The sequence below is a fragment of the Pleurodeles waltl genome, chromosome 1_2 (genome assembly GCF_031143425.1).
Source record: "Pleurodeles waltl isolate 20211129_DDA chromosome 1_2, aPleWal1.hap1.20221129, whole genome shotgun sequence".
Taxonomy (NCBI): Eukaryota; Metazoa; Chordata; class Amphibia; order Caudata; family Salamandridae; genus Pleurodeles; species Pleurodeles waltl.
Genome location: NC_090437.1, coordinates 128690194 through 128708496, shown reverse-complemented (window position 1 = coordinate 128708496; position 18303 = coordinate 128690194). Strand labels below are relative to the sequence as shown.

Below are 18303 nucleotides of genomic sequence, written 5' to 3'. Positions count from 1 at the left end.
ATTGCAGACACATTGAGAGAGAGAGAGAGATACAGACAGTTGTTTATGGTGCATTATTTACCAAACTTTTCTTTCAGTATCTGGTAACGAAAAGCAGCCCACACAGAAGAGTTGAAGGACGAGTTAGTCCTTTTTCGAGTTGGGTCTCAGTTGTGTGTGGGCCTGCATGTGTGCAAAATGCCTTTATTTGCACGGATAAGTGACCAATCATCTCAGCTGAGACTGTTGCAACATGTATTGGCAAGGCATTGTCTGTTTCAAAGCACGGGTCGCATCACAGCAGCACAAGTCGAAGCTGCAGGAACACTAGCAGTTAGCTGGGCAGTGACGTCTAAGCAGAGCAAGAGAAGGGTGCCACACTAGTTCACAATACTATACTTTTTATTAGAAGGAAAATGGATCCCGGATCCTAAGCCAGCATAGGACAAAATAGGCTCCAGTGACTTTTGTGCAACGTCTGCCAAAGAAGAACAGAAAGGATCAAAAGTTGCACAAGTGCCACAACCTCCAAGCTAGTTGACTACTACCCATGTGAGTAGTCACTGGCATAAAAAAATGTTTACTCATCTTACAGAAGGAAAAAGCAAATGTTTGCAAGGTAGCAGCACTTGCGACCAAGCGTTGCAAAGGGGCATTTGCCACTATACGTGTTTGGGATGACAAGAATGATAAAATATCTCCCTGACGTTCATCCCAATGAAGTTTCCCAAGTTTAAAGGGACCGAAGGCGTCAAGAGGAATGGGAAAATACCAAGTTGTGGCCTCTTAAATTTCCAAACGCAATGAAGAAGTCTGACCACACTTATATGTTTTTGCAACGTATTACAGCTTGTGCACCAAAGCTGTCAGTGAACAAAATTAGCAAATCATCTCAACTGTTATGAACAACTGCCTAAGAAACATGAAGGATGTTTTGCTAATGTGAAAAAATAAGGTACAAATTAAGAAAACATGTTATAATCAAATTGTTAAAACTGTTTTAAAAAATATTTTCTTCACAAAACAAAAGGTCTCTAATACAGGCCCAAAAAAGGTTATGTCAAGGAACCAGCACAACTGAAATAATAATACATATAAAAGGAATTGCTTAAAGAGCATCCAAAAAACTCAATGTATGAGACATAAAAAATGAAGCATCTAAAAATCACTCCCTCAAACATATTTCAGAGCAAACATGCACAATGCAACTGTAATGTATTTGTCACTTAATATAAAATGATACCATACATGCACGGTTAGGAGAACACAAAACGTGCCCCTGTCATGCACTGCTCGAGACCGCTCACATGGTATTAATCATGACATACTAAGTGAAATCAATGATGATATCCCTAATGCAATTTCCAATGGTACCACTGATGAGAAAACTGATCACATAATCCAATGGTACTGCTACTCCTTTGACTTCCTATCACAAAAACCTTCACAATTAGACTCAAATTAACTACCTGTTTTAAATAAAATAATGCTGCAAATAATAAAACATTCATGATAGAGTAACTAATCTATATATCTATCTATATATATATATATATATATATATATAAATATATATAATATATACACACACACATATATGCACAATACATATAACCTACTGGCCATCGCCAGTAAGTAGTTATAGTTAGGACCTAGTTTCCACAGGAAGAGCATTTTTGTTTTGCCAAAAACTTGGGCGCCGCTTGACGAATCTTCACAAAATTTCCAAAACTTATACATCAGTGGATTCAACTGCTGTCCTGAAAGTTTCAGGGTGATTTGTCAAGCGAGGGCCAGAGAAAAAGGGGGATTCCAAAACATGTTTTTCCCATGCTGGGAGGAAATGGCTCCCTGTTCCAATGACCCCCCACTTTTTGCCTGATACCGATGCTGACTTAACTGAGAAGTGTGCTGGGACCCTGCTAACCAGGCCCCAGCACCAGTGTTCTTTCACCTAATATGTACCATTGTCTCCACAATTGGCAAAACCCTGGCACCCAGGTAAGACCCTTGTAACTGGTACCCCTGGTACCAAGGGCCCTGATGCCAGGGAAGGTCCCTAAGGGCTGCAGCATGTCTTATGCCACCCTAGGGACCCCTCACTCAGCACAGACACACTGCTTGCCAGCTTGTGTGTGCTGGTGGGGAGAAAATGACTAAGTGGACATGGCACTCCCCTCAGGGTGCCATGCCAACCTCACACTGCCTATGGCATAGGTAAGTAACCCCTCTAGCAGGCCTTACAGCCCTAAGGCAGGGTGCACTATACCACAGGTGAGGGCATAGATGCATGAGCACTATGCCCCTACAGTGTCTAAGCAAAACCTTAGACACTGTAAGTGCAGGGTAGCCATAAGAGTATATGGTCTGGGAGTCTGTCAAAAACGAACTCCACAGCTCCATAATGGCTACACTGAATACTGGGAAGTTTGGTATATACACATTATACTGTGTTTCAGGTATTTTCCATGTTTTTATATCCAGAACAGAAAAAGACAGAGGGGAAATGAGCACATGGAACTAAAGATGACTTGGAAGGAGAAAAGGACATCACCGGGGAAGGGGGCAAAGGACACACTACAGGGAAGAATGGAAGTGAACAGAAGGAAATGGAGGAGCAAAAGGAAAGAGAAAGGCATGGGGCTGGAGTCAGAGATATTAGAGCGAAAGGCAGGACAAAGATGAAGGGTAAGGAGAACACAAAGGAGGGAAAGGTAAGTGACTGAGAAAGAGAGAAGCACAGCATTCGGTGGGTCAGAAAGGCAGTCGAAAGAGGCAACATGAGCACAGGGAGTTTTAGCCTCTTGATAGAAATAGGAGCAATAGAGTAGGGACCAGACACAAATACTAATAACCCGCATGAGAATGAAAGCACTGCCACACTTGGTGCTTAGCATCGTTGTTCCGCAGACACTGTATTGAATGTATAAAATCCATAATTCTTAACCTTATAAAAGTGAGCAATTTTAGGTGCATGAAGAGGCCCTTTTCTAACTGACTTTATGAGATGAATTCATGACAGATTGCTCCCCCATTTTATAATCTGCATTTTGCTGATCTGAACTTTACTGAGTTTGTTGATGAATACTTTACTTTAACCGAGCTTTGCAATCTGAGTAATTGATTTTGGCTACTTTTATTGATTTATTTCTGTGTGGCTTATAAACTTTCCTTCCCAGTCTGACATTCTTGTAGAACGAAATAGGATCTGTCTCTTAATTGAAATCTGCCATTTAGAGTGCTCTTAACACACACAGGTCCAGCAAGCAGCATTAACACCTGCTAAGTTATTAACACCACTTCCAGTCTATGGGTCTGAACGCAGTTGACTGGGATGTCACTTTCTTCTATTCCATATGCTTTAACTACCACTCTTCACAAAAGCAGTCCATAATAAAGGCCCTGCACCAAAGAAAACACAGCCAAAGAGACTTAGAAGAAAGTGAGAGGAGCCCCAGAAACTATCAAGAAAAGGTCCAGAAAGACAGACATAAAACACTCATTTTTCACAGCAAGTAAATTCCAGGAAGAAAGGCCACTGTTACTGCACAAAGGTGTGGCAGATTCTGGTGGCCTGCCATGTATCATGATTTCTATAAACCCAGACCTCGCCAAATCTGATCAGGCTGTTTACAGCTTTAACAACATTACAATATAAACAGAGTTTAAAATGTTTCCGTCTACAAGTAAATGATTTTATGCTGGTTATCATTGCTGACGAAGGAGATCTTTTAACATGAAACAAGTGCTGGTTTCAATGGCAAAAACAATTACCCAATTGCATTTCTAAGCACGAGTGATGCTTAACTACAGAAGATTCTTTCCCATGAAAATAGAAAATGCCTATTTAACCCAGCCACCTGACAAATAATACAAAATCTCTGCTACTTAACAAGGGCCGGCAAAGTAGCACATCATTTCTGCTGTTTAGCCAGCAATAAACAAACTAGTAGAGACGATATACAGTTTAACCATTGGTCAGATAAATTGCATGAAGGAGATCTTTATTTAGCTGCCCATCGAGAAAAATCGAAGCAATGGTAGTGTGATGGCAATCTACTTATGGGGATGCAACATTTGTGAAACATTTGAATGCATGTGGATATACAAATGTCCAATGGTTTGTAAAAAGGAATGTGCATGGATTAACCTACATACAGATAGAAAAATGTAAAATCAATTTTGAATAAAAACATTTATGTTATTTTCATATTCAAATAAGACATGTAGAAATCAAACAGAAGCTTCAGGATATGGCACACAGATATTTTGTGCTTCAGTCAAAGAGTATTTGGTTATCAGCAAAGAATACCGAGTAGGGGTTTAATGTATATTACATAGATGTTTTATTCCCACATGAGAATACATTGTTTTTTAATGTTCATGATGCTCCTTTGATGGTTGGACTCTTTATGGGCTTCTTATAGAAGGCTTTGTGATAGCTAAAGGCTTCTGTTTAAAGTGGATTATGCTTGCTTTGTACTTGAAGCTGGCAACACAGCAGAAGTCCGCAAGGAGCAGCAAACAGGGGTAGGGACAAGTAGAGAAGGTAATTGGTACTTGGGGGAGACTGTGCTTTGGAGCATTTATAGAAGGTAAATTGAGTGAGACATTGTAATGTGGCTTTTGTGGAATGAGGAAGTGAAAGCAGTCAACAGGTAAGTAATGCATCTGCGTAATTGTAGGAAAGTACCATCTTGCCTGGCATGTTACCCCCATATTTCACTGTATATATGTTGTTTTAGTTGTATGTGTCACTTGGACCCTGCCAGCCAGGGCCCCAGTGCTCATAAGTGTGCCCTGTATGTGTTCCCTGTGTGATGACTAACTGTCTCACTGAGGATCTGCTAACCAGAACCTCATGGTTATGCTCTCTCTTTGCTTTCCAAATTTTCACTAACAGGCTAGTGACCAATTTCGCCAATTCACATTGGCATACTGGAACACCCTTATAATTCCCTAGTATATGGTACTGAGGTACCCAGGGTACTGGGGTTCCAGGAGATCCCTATGGGCTGCAGCATTTCTTTTGCCACCCATAGGGAGCTCTGACAATTCTTACACAGGCCTGCCACTGCAGCCTGAGTGAAATAATGTCCACGTTATTTCACAGCCATTTACCACTGCACTTATGTAACTTATAAGTCGCCTATATGTCTAACCTTTACCTGGTAAAGGTTGGGTGCAAAGTTACTTAGTGTGTGGGCACCCTGGCACTAACCAAGGTGCCCCCACATCGTTCAGGGCAAATTCCCCAGACTTTGTGAGTGCGGGGACACCATTACACGCGTGCACTATACATAGGTCACTACCTATGTATAGCGTCACAATGGTAACCCCGAACATGGCCATGTAACATGTCTAAGATCATGGAATTGTCACCCCAATGCCATTCTGGCATTGGGGAGACAATTCCATGATCCCCTGAGTCTCTAGCACAGAGACCCGGGTACTGCCAAACTGCCTTTCCCGGGGTTTCACTGCAGCTGCTGCTGCTGCCAACCCCTCAGACAGGTTTCTGCCCTCCTGGGGTCCAGCCAGGCTTGGCCCAGGAAGGCAGAACAAAGGACTTCCTCAGAGAGAGGGTGTTACACCCTCTCCCTTTGGAAAAAGGTGTCAGGGCTGGGGAGGAGTAGCCTCCCCCAGCCTCTGGAAATGCTTTGATGGGCACATATGGTGCCCATCTCTGCATAAGCCAGTCTACACCGGTTCAGGGATCCCCCAGCCCTGCTCTGGCACGAAACTGGACAAAGGAAAGGGGAGTGACCACTCCCCTGACCTGCACCGCCCCTGGGAGGTGCCCAGAGCTCCTCCAGTGTGCTCCAGACCTCTGCCATCTTGGAAACAGAGGTGCTGCTGGCACCCTGGACTGCTCTGAGTGGCCAGTGCCAGCAGGTGACGTCAGAGACTCCTTCTGATAGGCTCTTACCTGTGTTACTAGCCTATCCTCCTTCCTAGGTAGCCAAACCTCCTTTTCTGGCTATTTAGGGTCTCTGCTTTGGGGAATTCTGTAGATATCGAATGCAAGAGCTCATCAGAGTTCCTCTCCATCTCTCTCTTCACCTTCTGCCACGGAATCGACCGCTGACTGCTCAGGAAGCCTGCAAAACCGAAACAAAGTAGCAAAGACGACTACTGCAACCTTGTATCGCTGATCCTGCCGCGTTCTCGACTGTTTTCCTGGTGGTGCATGCTGTGGGGGCAGTCTGCCTCCTCTCTGCAATAGAAGCTCCGAAGAAATCTCTTGTGGGATGACGGAATCCTCCCCCTGCAACCGTAGGCACCAAAAGAACTGCATCACCGGTCCTCTGGGTCCCCTCTCAGCCCGACAAGCGTGGTCCCTGGAACTCAGCAACTCTGTCCAAGTGACTCCCACAGTCCAGTGACTCTTCAGTCCAAGTTTGGTGGAGGTAAGTCCTTGCCTGCCCACGCTAGACTGAATTGCTGGGTACCGCGTGATTTGCAGCTGCTCCGGCTCCTGTGCACTCTTCCAGGATTTCCTTTGTGCACAGCCAAGCCTGGGTCCCCGACACTCTAACCTGCAGTGCACAACATCCTGAGTTGTCCTCCGGCGTCGTGGGATCTCCTTTTGTGACTTCGGGTGAGCTCCGGTTCACTCCTCTTCGTAGTGCCTGTTTCGGCACTTCTGCGGGTGCTGCCTGCTTCTGTGAGGGCTCCCTATCTTGCTGGGCGCCCCCTCTGTCTCCTCACGCAATTGGCAACATCCTGGTCCCTCCTGAGCAACAGCAGCATCCAAAAACCCTAACCGCGACCCTTGCAGCTAGCAAGGCTTGTATACGGGAACACCTCTGCAAGCTTCTTCACGACGTGGGACATCCATCCTCCAAAGGGGAAGTTCCTAGTCCTCTTCGTTCTTGCAGAATCCACAGCTTCTACCATCCAGTGGCAGCTGCTTTGCACCCTCAGCTGGCATTTCCTGGGCATCTGCCCAATCTCGACTTTGTCGCGACTCTTGGACTTGGTCCCCTTGTTCCACAGGTACTCTCGTCCGGAAATCCATCGTTGTTGCATTGCTGGTGTTGGTCTTCCTTGCAGAATTCCCCTATCACGACTTCTGTGCTCTCTGGGGAATATAGGTGCACTTTACACCTACTTTTCAGGGTCTTGGGGTGGGCTATTTTTCTAACCCTCACTGTTTTCTTACAGTCCCAGCGACCCTCTACAAGCTCACATAGGTTTGGGGTCCATTCGTGGTTCGCATTCCACTTCTAGAGTATATGGTTTGTGTTGCCCCTATACCTATGTGCTCTCATTGCAATCTATTGTGACTGTACATTGCTTGCATTGCTTTCTATTGCTATTACTGCATATTTGTGGTATTGTGTACATATCTTGTGTATATTTGCTATCCTCATACTGAGGGTTCCCCCCTGAGATACTTTTGGCATATTGTCATAAAAATAAAGTACCTTTATTTTTAGTATATCTGTGTATTGTGTTTTCTTATGATATTGTGCATATGACACCAGTGGTATAGTAGGAGCTTTGCATGTCTCCTAGTTCAGCCTAAGCTGCTCTCCATAGCTACCTTCTATCAGCCTAAGCTGCTAGAAACACCTCTTCTACACTAATAAGGGATAACTGGTCCTGGTACAGAGTGTAAGTACCCCTTGGTACCCACTACAAGCCAGGCCAGCCTCCTACAGTAATTCACCAGAGGAGTTCACTCTGCTGGCTGTAAATAAACACATAAACACACCTGTCCATACTATTGACCCAGTAGAGTAGGTTTAGTGCATTGATGCTTCTTGGTCGCATGTCATGAGCAACCCCTTCAACAATATTTACACTTTAGTCACCTGCACAATGAATCTTGGGAACAGTAGTTTTGATTTTTAACATGTTAAGCAGTGTTTCAAAAGGCCAAGTCCTGTCTCTGCTGGGCCCCATTTCTGTACTTAATAGTTCTGTCTCAGCAAATGAAATCTGGAAGCCATAAAAATAAAATACAATTAATATGTGATAGGCTTGGAGACTGTACCTGACTAAAGTCCTTGTGGAGGTTGAACTAGGGAAGGAAGCAGTAGGAGGATAAAAAGTAGAAAAATAAAGGCCAACAGGTGGAACACCAGCAGGGCTAGGACGACCAAAGCCACAAGGATCAGGACAAGAAGAGCCAGACCCAGCAAAAACTAATCTATGAGGACCAGGATTGCCAATGCCAGAGGGGACCAGGAACAAATCGAGGATGACAAACAGGACAATGAAAACCAGCACTATGCGCATCAGGACCAGAGTGCACAGGATAAGGAGAGCCAGGAGGTTGTGGAACAGGGCAATCAGGGCTCAGTGAAAAGGGCCCAAAGGAACAGAAAGACCAGAGGTAGAAAGAACAGAAGGCCCTGGACGATAAAGGTAAGAAGGGCTGGGGAGGAGTAGCCTCCCCAGCCTCTGGAAATGCTTTGATGGGCACAGATGTGCACCTGTGTGCGCTTACAAGGACCAGAGAAATGGGGACAAGGGTCAGGAGTAGCAGACCCAAGTTGACAGATCAAAGATAAAGAATACCAGTACCAGGAGACCAATGGCAAGAAGCACCAGTGACAGGAGGGCCAAAACCACAGACATCAGATCAAGGAGGGCCATCGGGCCAGAAGCCAAAAGACAAGAATCAGGAAGACCACAACCAGAAAGGACAAAGGCTAGCAGGACTTGGAGACACTAGATCAGAATGACCAGAGGGCTATAAAGGAGGAGAACATCTAAGTCCAGTGATACCAGGATTAAAAGGCACAGAGGTGTTAGACTCAGGGGAATTCTAAACCAGAGTGGCAAGAACTACACGAACCAGGGTGTCCCACAACATAGGAACTAGGAGGACCAGTGCCAGAGGGATGAGTAAGACTAGGCTCAATAGGACTGTTAGTAGGAGGACCATGATAGGGGGGCCCAGGGTGAGAAGGGAGGCGGAGAAGGTAAAATAGGCAAAACAGGAGGACTAGTACGAGTAGGATGGAGCAAGAGGACTGGAGACTTGGAGGGCTAGGGAAACCAAGGCCAGTGGAACTAGCATTAGGAGACCCGATACAAGAAAGCCAGACAAAAAAGTAGCAGAACTAAGACCAGACTACGTGGATGAAGGTCACCAGGATCAGAAGAATTAGGAACAGGCAAAGGAGAGGACTAGATAAGCCAGGAGAGCAAGACCAAGAGGACTGATGGATGAGAATTATGATAAGGAGGATGAAAAGGTCCAGGGTCGGAAGGCCTGTGAAACAGGAGACCCAAGATCCAAATGACTAGGGGCAGTAGTACATAGGAATAATTACCAATCAAACCAGGAAGCACAAGGTAAGGACGTTCTTAGACCGGCATGAAATAGAGATCAAGGAACATCTGAACATCAGAACTAGGATGATAAGTAAAAGAACAAGATATTGCAGAGCCATGCGGGCAAGGAGCAGGAGGACGAGGGCCAAAAGGATCAGGAGCAGACTGAACAGGATACTAGGATAAGCAAGGCAGGGATTAGGAAGACCTAGGGGGCAGTATTAAGGGCACCCAGAGGACCAGAGCAAGAGGACTAGGTAAACTAAAAGTATCATGACTAGTAGGACCAGAAACAGGGCTATGAGGGTTATGAAGATCAGGACCTAGGGGACTAGATCTTGGATTACCAAGTGGGGCACACCAGTCATTACAAGTAGCTGGACCAGGGAGCGTGTCAAACATGGCAGCTGAAGCAGTCACATCTCACTGAGCCCTGTGTGGGTCCCAGGGCAGAATTCTGGTAAATCTGTGCTCTACCTGTCCCACCCATGTGTGCCAAATTCCTGGTACATTAGGCATGAAAGGAGGGCAGAAAATCGGTGGAGGCAGCTAAAGGTGCTGCTCAATCGAGCCCGGGATCTGTGCCGCCTGCGCAGCTGACTCGGCTGGAGCTGATTGGGCCTGAGAAGTGCCGCAGGTGCCGGCGGCAGCACCGGATGGCAAGGGAGAGTGGTGCTCCCAGAATCTGGCCACAGATGTGTCACTTGGTGCACTCCCAAAGCCACCAGCGTCCCAGGCTGCAAGAGGGCAGTGTGGCGGGCAGAAAGCTCAGAGCGACACACGCCTTGCCAGGAAGCTGTAGGAGTGGCTGGAGCTGCTGGAGTTGCCACCCATGGGGGCATTTAACTAGGGATGCTCACATTGGAGTGTGCCCCCCCGCATATCAGAAGAGGAGACGGCTGGCATGGAAGGCAACAGCAGATATGGGTGCAGACATAAGACCCAAGGCCTTCGCCCTATGGGCCGATTTGTTGTGGGCTGAAGAGGGCTTGCACCCGGACCTGCAGTAAGGAGAGCATGCAAACGCGCTGAGCTGGTAAAAGTGAGGTTGATCCCTTGTCCTTCCCAACCCTTTCAGACTGACGTCTTCTTCACTCCCCAAGGCATGCTGGTAATCTGCATTCCTTGGGATGGTGCACAAACTGTTTAACAGTGTGTGGCCAGAATGTTGAGCAGGTGTCACGTCTATGCTGAAAGCTGCAAACTCCCTAACCTGGGTACCTCCATATAGTAGGGAACTGGCAGAGACTGGTGGTACTTGACTTGTCTTAGTGGCACCTTGGGGGTGCTCCCTGTCTGTGCCATGGGGGAGGCCTATGTAGTTCCTGTGTCCAGTTCTCTTCCCTTTTGCCTGCAAGCAGCCCCAGCTCTTGTTGCCCTCTGTGTGCCCCCATGACTGGGGTTTGTAGTGATGTTCTGAGACCTGCATTGCTGCCTATTGTGTGCTGTACTCTGCCTGCATCAATGGTGAAGTCTAAGCAGGGCAGGCCACCCCCTGCCTGCACAGAGGGACAATGTGGACAGTCTGGTGCCACAGGAGCCTGCTGCTGGCAGCCCAGAGAGTTCCCTAGAAACTATTCTGGTCAGCCAATTCGAGAAGATTATGCAAGCAGCCCTGGACATGAGGGCATCTCTGGAGTCCAAAATTGAAGCAGTAAACATCAAGGTGAACCACCTCTGCCCACATCACAGAAAACTGGCAGGCAAAATCATCCCCTACACTGATGCGGCCAGCGCTACAAGAGGTGCAAATACAGCTCCAACTCCTCGGCACAGAGGTCTCAGAGCTGTTATCCCAAGCTGAGGATGCAGAAGGCCACTCTTGGCACAACAACTGCCTTCTGAGCATCTCAGAACGCTCGGAGGACCCCAACATGGAGATTTTCCTAGAGGACTGGCTGTTGGACACTCTGCTTGACAGCCACCTTCCCAAGTTCTCTATTGAAGGGGCACATTGTGTCCCAGAGAGCCCCATGCTGCGCGTTTCAGACTCTCTCCCAGTGATTGCCAAAATGTTGAATTACAGGGACAGAGCTCATATTTTGCAACTCTTACAAACCAAGGTCCAGTAGCATTGAGAGGGCCCTGTCCTCATGGTTTATCCCGACTACACAACGAAGGTCCAAGAGTGTTGAAACTCCTACATGGCAGTGAAGCACCAACTGTGTATACTGGGCATGAAGTATGCCCTGCTCTTCCCAGCCAGGCTGTGTGTGGTAGAGAGTATCACAACACACTTTTTCCAAAACCCAGAGGAGGCCTAGGCTTGGCAGCAACACAAGGGGTCCCTCTCCCAGAGGATAATGACACTGCAATTCACCTTGCAGCAGGTGGCAGAGTAACAGGCACAGGTGGTGGTTGAGGTGCTATCACATAGTCAAAACCCTTCTGCAGTGCTGGACTCAGACTGGAGGATTGAGCCGAGCCTTACTCCCAGATCTGCTGATGATATTCCTTGACTGTAGCTCCATGTTGCATTCTGGCTGTTGGAGTTCTTTATATCTGAGTGGGAGCTGTAACCTGCAGAGGTTGCCATTGTGGGGAGATGCCTTGAATGGCCGGGCGGTCTACTTGGTGACCCCCGGGCCCTGCTGGTGAGCTGAGTCAGTGACACCCCTCATACCCTGAAAGAGACAGGAATACATTTTTCCACAAGGTATATCTTTTCATGTGTTATTGTTTGTTGTTTGCCATAGGATATATAGAGACAAGCAAGGTTGGAAGTTCCAATGGGGTTGTGTTCAATACAGTTTGTATGACTTATATTGCATTATGCAGAGCTTCACTCCCAGACACTGTCCTCACCGCTGGCCTGGGGTTTGTGGGCTGGAAGGTAGTCCCTTGAACGTGACCTCTCTCTACGTACACAACACAGACTTGGCTGGCTTCCTAGAGTGCATGCCCCCATTGCTGTTGCATGATCCAAAGACACTGTCCATATGGGGGGGTGATTGCAATTGGGTACTGGGCATGGATAAGGACCGCGCAACACCTCTGCTCTGCATATCTGCATGTGTGGCAGCTTTGAGCACCTTCGGGCGCGGGGTGTGTGACATCCAGGATCAGTATGTGCGGTGGGTGAGGAATTCAATGGGCCATGAATACTCCTTTTAATTCCTGATGCACCAGCTGCATACGCGCTTAGACTTGTTTTTCTGTACTGGAAAGCTAATAGCAAATGTTGCTGACATTGAATATTTGCCATGCACATTCTTGAATATCAGTCACTTGATCGGGTCGTTGGGGGATGCCCCCAGCCTTCAGTCGGACTTCTTGGCAGTGTCACCAGACATCAAAAAGTCTTTTGACACGTTAGGGTGGTCTTTCCTCCTGTCCATCCTTGAGAAAATGGGGGATGGCCCTTGGTTAATTGGGGTGGATCCAGATCCTCTATAGCTGCCCATTGGCCATGGTTAGACTGGTAGAACCATATCCGACCGATTCCCCTTAGACAGGGGAACCTGTCAGTGTTGTCAGTTATTTCCATTGCTTTTTGCGCTGGCCATGGAGCCTCTTGCATGTTTACTTCGAAGCAGGGCAGCCACCTGGGGGATATGGGCGACTGGCCAATGACATGTGATCGCCTTATATGATGATGATGATGCTTTGGTGTATCTACAGGAAGCGGCAGCAACTCTGCCCCAGCATGAGGGCTTGTTCGATGTGTTCGGGCGGTTTTCAGATCTTCATGTTATTTGGCCCAAGTCCTGCTTGTTCCCACTAAGGTGTAGGTGTTTGCTGCCCGACTGGTGCTCAGAGGCTCACTTGGCTCAGCTAGTCTGGCAGTATGACTCATTTAAATATTTGGGGGTGCAGGTGTACCAGGTGGAGTCTGCCTTGCTGAAGGGAAATTTGGGCAAGGCGTTGTGCTTGATTGGCTCCTCTCTGCTGTTCTGAACTTTCCTTCCATTCTTCCTGGTAGGTGGGGTTGTGATTGCAAAAATTATGATCCTGCCTACTACGAGTTGTACTGAGTGGCGGCACAGCTGCAGTGGCCGATGAAATGGTTAGGCACAGGCGTGAGGTGGCATGGGTGGTGGGTGATGTGTCTCTCATGACTTGGCAACTCCAACTGGCAGACAGAAGGGCGCCCACTACTATCCTGCTGATGGCAGAATTATGTTCATGCTGCTGGTGGGCTTTGTCCATACACACCCTAGCTGAACCTCTGGGAGTTGCTTGAGACATGGGATTTGGCGAGTAGTGTTGAGGCCCAGGTGTGGAGGGAGGTTGGAATGTTGTGTGTGAGGGACTTGTTCCTGGATGGTAAACTAGGGGTGTTCGAGGACTTGAACAGGTTGTACAGGATTCTACATGGTCAGTTCTTCAGGTATAACCTCATGCACAATTTCCACATACCTCACTCCATACCACATCTGTGGAGGTGCCCTTAGGGATTGGCCAACGTTTGGGAGGGCAAGTGAGGGGTTCTATCAAATGGTGTGGGACTGTTTGGAGCTGCAGCCAGTGTGGGAGCAGGTTATGTTAGTCATCTCTGAAATAGTTGGCCGTCCGGTTCTGTGTACACCTGTGCTATGCCTACTGGGAACCATGGGTCGTACAAAGGCCAACGACTGAAATGCAGATTTGTTGATCTAGCACTGGTACAATTTAAGAGGCGGATCGCTATGGCCTGGAAACTGCAAACACGTTTGACAATTATCCTCTGGATCACGGGCTTACTGAAATGGGCAAGTGCAGAGGCAGATACATTGACATCACCCATATTGTGGGGTGGCCGAGTCCCGGTGGATATGATGTGGGATGTAAATGTTGAAAAACTGGTGGCTAAGGATAATGTCAGGCCACAGTACCAAACAGAACTAATTCTTGTGTATGCTGCTATTTAGGGTGGGGCGAGCGCTAGGCTTCTATAGGAGACGAGGGAATGTGAGTGTACTATGATTCTCGTAAGTCCAGTGTATCGGTGATGTGATTCTGCATGATGTCACAGTTGTGTTAAGGTTTCAAATATTTTTAAAAAGTAGGAGGAACAAGGTGAGAAGGATCTGAGGTGAGACGGCCAACAAGCATCTGAAGTCCAAGTGGAATGGACAGTGGTGGCAGGATAACCAAGGCCAAAATAACCAGGATCAGGAGGACCTGAACAAGGAGAACCTGAATTAACAGGACCCTGATCAATGGATATTACTGGTAGGACCAAATTGACAAGGAAGATATCCAGGTGATCAAGGTCAACCCAAACCAGGAGGACAAAGACAAAGAGTCCCAGGACATGAGAAGCAAGATGCACCCAGACATGTGGTACTAGGACTAAGTGGATGACATTGAGGAGAACCAGTGCAAGGTGAATAGGACAAAGAGTACCACAAAGGAACAGCGCCAGATGGGCCAAGACTAGGGGAACGAGTAAGGCCCATGATGGCCAAAAGGCAAAGTTTATGACAATAAGCAAAAGAGGACAAGAAGGACCAGGACGACAAGGACCAAGGAGACCAAGCTAAGATACTAGGTGGGTCAGGTCCAGGAGAATCAAAACTATAAGAAACCGGACCCAGAGACCCGGGGTCAAGGGCACAGAATCCCAAGAAGGACAAGGATTATGAAAAACAAGAATAGCACGATCTTGGCCAGGAGTGCCAGGTAGCTGAGTCCAGGGACACAGGCAGCCAAAGTCAGAAGGAAACATTCTAAAAAGCCCAGGAAACAAAGGACTAGGGGACCAGGAATATCAGGGACAAGAGGATTAGAACCTTGAGTACCAGTACCAGAAGGACAAGGATGAGGAGGAAAAGGAGGATTAGGAGGATCAGGGACACCAGGACCAGGATGATACCGGCTTTGAGGTCCAGGCCACAGGGCTAAGAGCAGGATGATCAACTGGATAGCCAGGCCCAGATAATGGAGGGCCATGATGAGTTTGTGTAGCAGCATGGTGACAGGCGGCAGGAAGACCAGGACCTAAAGCATCAGGACCAGATCCAGGAGGGCAAGATCTAGGCCAATAGAACCAGGGGCTACAATAAACAAGGAAGACGAAGGGGTCAGTACTTGGAATACCAGGAGGACCAGAGCCAGGAGGTCCACAACAACAGCAAAAAGATGTAGGAGGATCAGACCAACAGGACCAAGAATAGGCCTAGGAGTGCCAGGGGGATCATGACTAGGGCCTAGAGTTCCAATTGGAGCAGAAAGACCAAAACCCGGGGGTAGCAGGAGCAGGGTGAGGAAGATCAGTAGGACCAGAACAGCCGGGAGGGTCTGGACCAAAACGATGAGGCTCAGAAGGACCCAACCAAAGAGAATCAGGAACAAGAGGGCCCAGACCATCGGATGCAGTGCCAGAAGGGTTATGAGGACGAGGTACAGAGCCAAGAGGACAAAAGATGAACCAAAGCAGGGAGACAAGAGCTAAGAGGGAAATCCTAATAGGGCCAGTACACAAGAGGCCTGATACACCAAGGGGATCAGCAGGGCAAGGAACTGATGTCCTGGGAATCAGATAAGCAGGTGTTGTGTTCTACCTTGCTAATGCTGGTGGAATGCTGGGCATACAGCAGAAAGCCTCCTCACTGGTGGGGTTCTATATGAAGGTTGAAGAACTCTGAAGTGGAGAGTTCTACGGCAGTTGATCTGAGCCTGAGAAGTGTGTTGCCTGCTCCGGTTGGTGGTTTTTGAAATAAACTCATCTTTATGCGAACTTATACAGGCGACGAGGGAGCCTGACAGAATACAGGCGTTACCACCAACCTTGAACCCACCGATTTGCGTGCTGCAGGTTGTGGCGTCTCGCTTGGATTCCCCCTGGGTTCCCCACCGTGATTTTGCTCCATGACGTTCCTGCCGATCCTGAGGGGAACAATCTTTCGTCGTACCAGCGGCGGAGCAGAGACCGCCAAGCAGTCTTACCTGGGCACCTTGTCTCGAGCCACAGAGGCGCGAGTTGTTGGCGGTTGTCTGGAGGCCAACAGCGTCTTCCCTCCAGCTGGTGTTGCTGTCTCTGTGCCCCAGGAGGCACCTTTGGATCGTTTTTGGCAGTGTGGCACTTATCGGCGCGCGGAGCAGTCTGGCGCGCGCAGAGTCTAATTTTGAACTGAACGCGCACGTTCATGTCTCGAGCGTCCTGAAGCTTGAGACGTGCATTTACTTTTTGGAGGACTCGACATCTGGACCGCGAACCTTTTACTTGTAGAACGGCCATTCCCTGCTGCCTTTTTTTACCTATTTCCCTATTTCCTTGGTTAAACAGTTTACCGGGTACAAACTACAGCGTGCCAAGTCGCAGGTGACACATTTCACATTGTTTCTCTCATTTGTTCTACACAATGGCTACACCTGCCATGTCACAACCACCTGCTTTCTTGTCTGATAAAGGTGAGCCAATTCTGCCTTTGAAACATTGGAAAAACCTTTTTGATTCCTACCTACTAGCAATAGGGGGGGGGGGGGGGGGAATTCTCTCCAGCAAGGAAGCAAGGTGTTCTTTTACACAATTTGGGAATCGAAGGCAGAAACATTTATGACAGTCTTGAAACATTAGCTGTTGGAGGGGCGGAGGGAGAACCGAGAGATATTTATGAAATGTCCGTAGCAATGTTGGCAGCACACTTTGAATTTAAGTTCAATGTTGTATTAGAGAGACACAAATTTTTTGCAAGGACTTAAGGAAAACTGTAGAGTGTTGGGAACTTTGTTGCTGCCCTACGTACACTGGCACGTACTTGTGACTTTGGTGACATCAGTGATTCCCTCATTCGTGATCAACTTGTACGTTGTACCAACAACAAGCGGGTTCAGGAGAAACTTTTGACAAAAAATCCTGATCTGAGGGAAGCTATTGCTATAGTTGAGGGGATGGAAAGCACCAATAACTGGATTAGGGAAATTAATGACCACAAAGGGTGTAGCTCCAGTGCTGTACAGATAACACAAGTTAAAGAGGAGGTTTTAAAGATAGGCACTGACAACAAAGCATCTATATCCTCACAAGAGAAGAGGAAGGAAAATAAATATTAAGGAACACGTTGTTACCGTTGTGGCAATCCCGGGCACACAGCTAATAATTCAAATTGTTATGCACGTAATTCAGTATGTAGGAGGTGTGGGAAAAAAGGCCACTATGCGAGAGTTTGTAATGGTGATAAACAGTGTGGTGTGGACTTTGTTACAGAAAATGTGAACAAGATGATTTTGTGTGTGAAACCTGATATTAACCAGGTGGGAGATAATGCCGGAGTTGTGGATGAAGGTCCCATTGCCATGCCTGAATGTTCTATAAAGTTAGATGACAAAGTTATCAAAGTTCTAGCAGACTTGGGTCTCCTTACACTATGGTAGGTGATAGGAATTGGCAAGTAATTTTTGGTGACGATTGTAGTTCCCTAACTAAACCTGATATTAACCCTGTGAGTTATGGTGGGTCTAAAATTTATGTAATTGGATACAAAGTCATGAAAATCCAATTCCAGAATAAGACTACGATTGGTAAGGTTTATGTGGCAAAACAGGGAGACAATCTTCTAGGTTGGCGCCACCAGCAAGACATGGGAATTAAATTGGCCCCTAACTACGATTGTCAAGTTATGGTGGTAAACAATGGAAATACAAACTTTGAGATTATTAGTGAATTTCCTGAAGTATTTAGTGATAAGTTGGGTTTATTAAACAACTTCGAGCATAAGATAATACTCAAAAGGAATGACGTTCCTTCTGTGCACAAAGTGAGAAGAGTTCCAAAACTGATGATGGAACCTCTCAAGGCAGAATTGAACAAACTATTGAACACCAGGGTGATTGAAGAAATTGAATGGTTGGCCCCAATATTTTTAGCACCCAAGGAGGGCCGAAAGCAGATCCGCATGTGTGTGGATCTTAGAGATCTTAATAAACACATATGGGTGGACCGCCAACCCTTACCCAACATTTCTGAAGAACTATCTAGTTTGGGGGGGTTAGAACATTTTCAGTGTGTGGATTTGTCTTCACCTTACCACCAGATTGTCTTACATCCTGAATCTAGACATCTTACCTCGTTGTGACACCGGTGGGAGCATACCAATTTCTAAGAATGCC

The 18303-nt window shown here is 47.1% G+C and overlaps 1 protein-coding gene across 4 annotated transcripts in view; it reads right to left on the bottom strand.

Annotated features, from left to right (window-relative positions):
• SH2D4A (SH2 domain containing 4A) overlaps positions 1 to 18303 on the bottom strand; it is a 988680-nt gene that overhangs the window by 826686 nt on the left and 143691 nt on the right. The window lies entirely within an intron of this gene.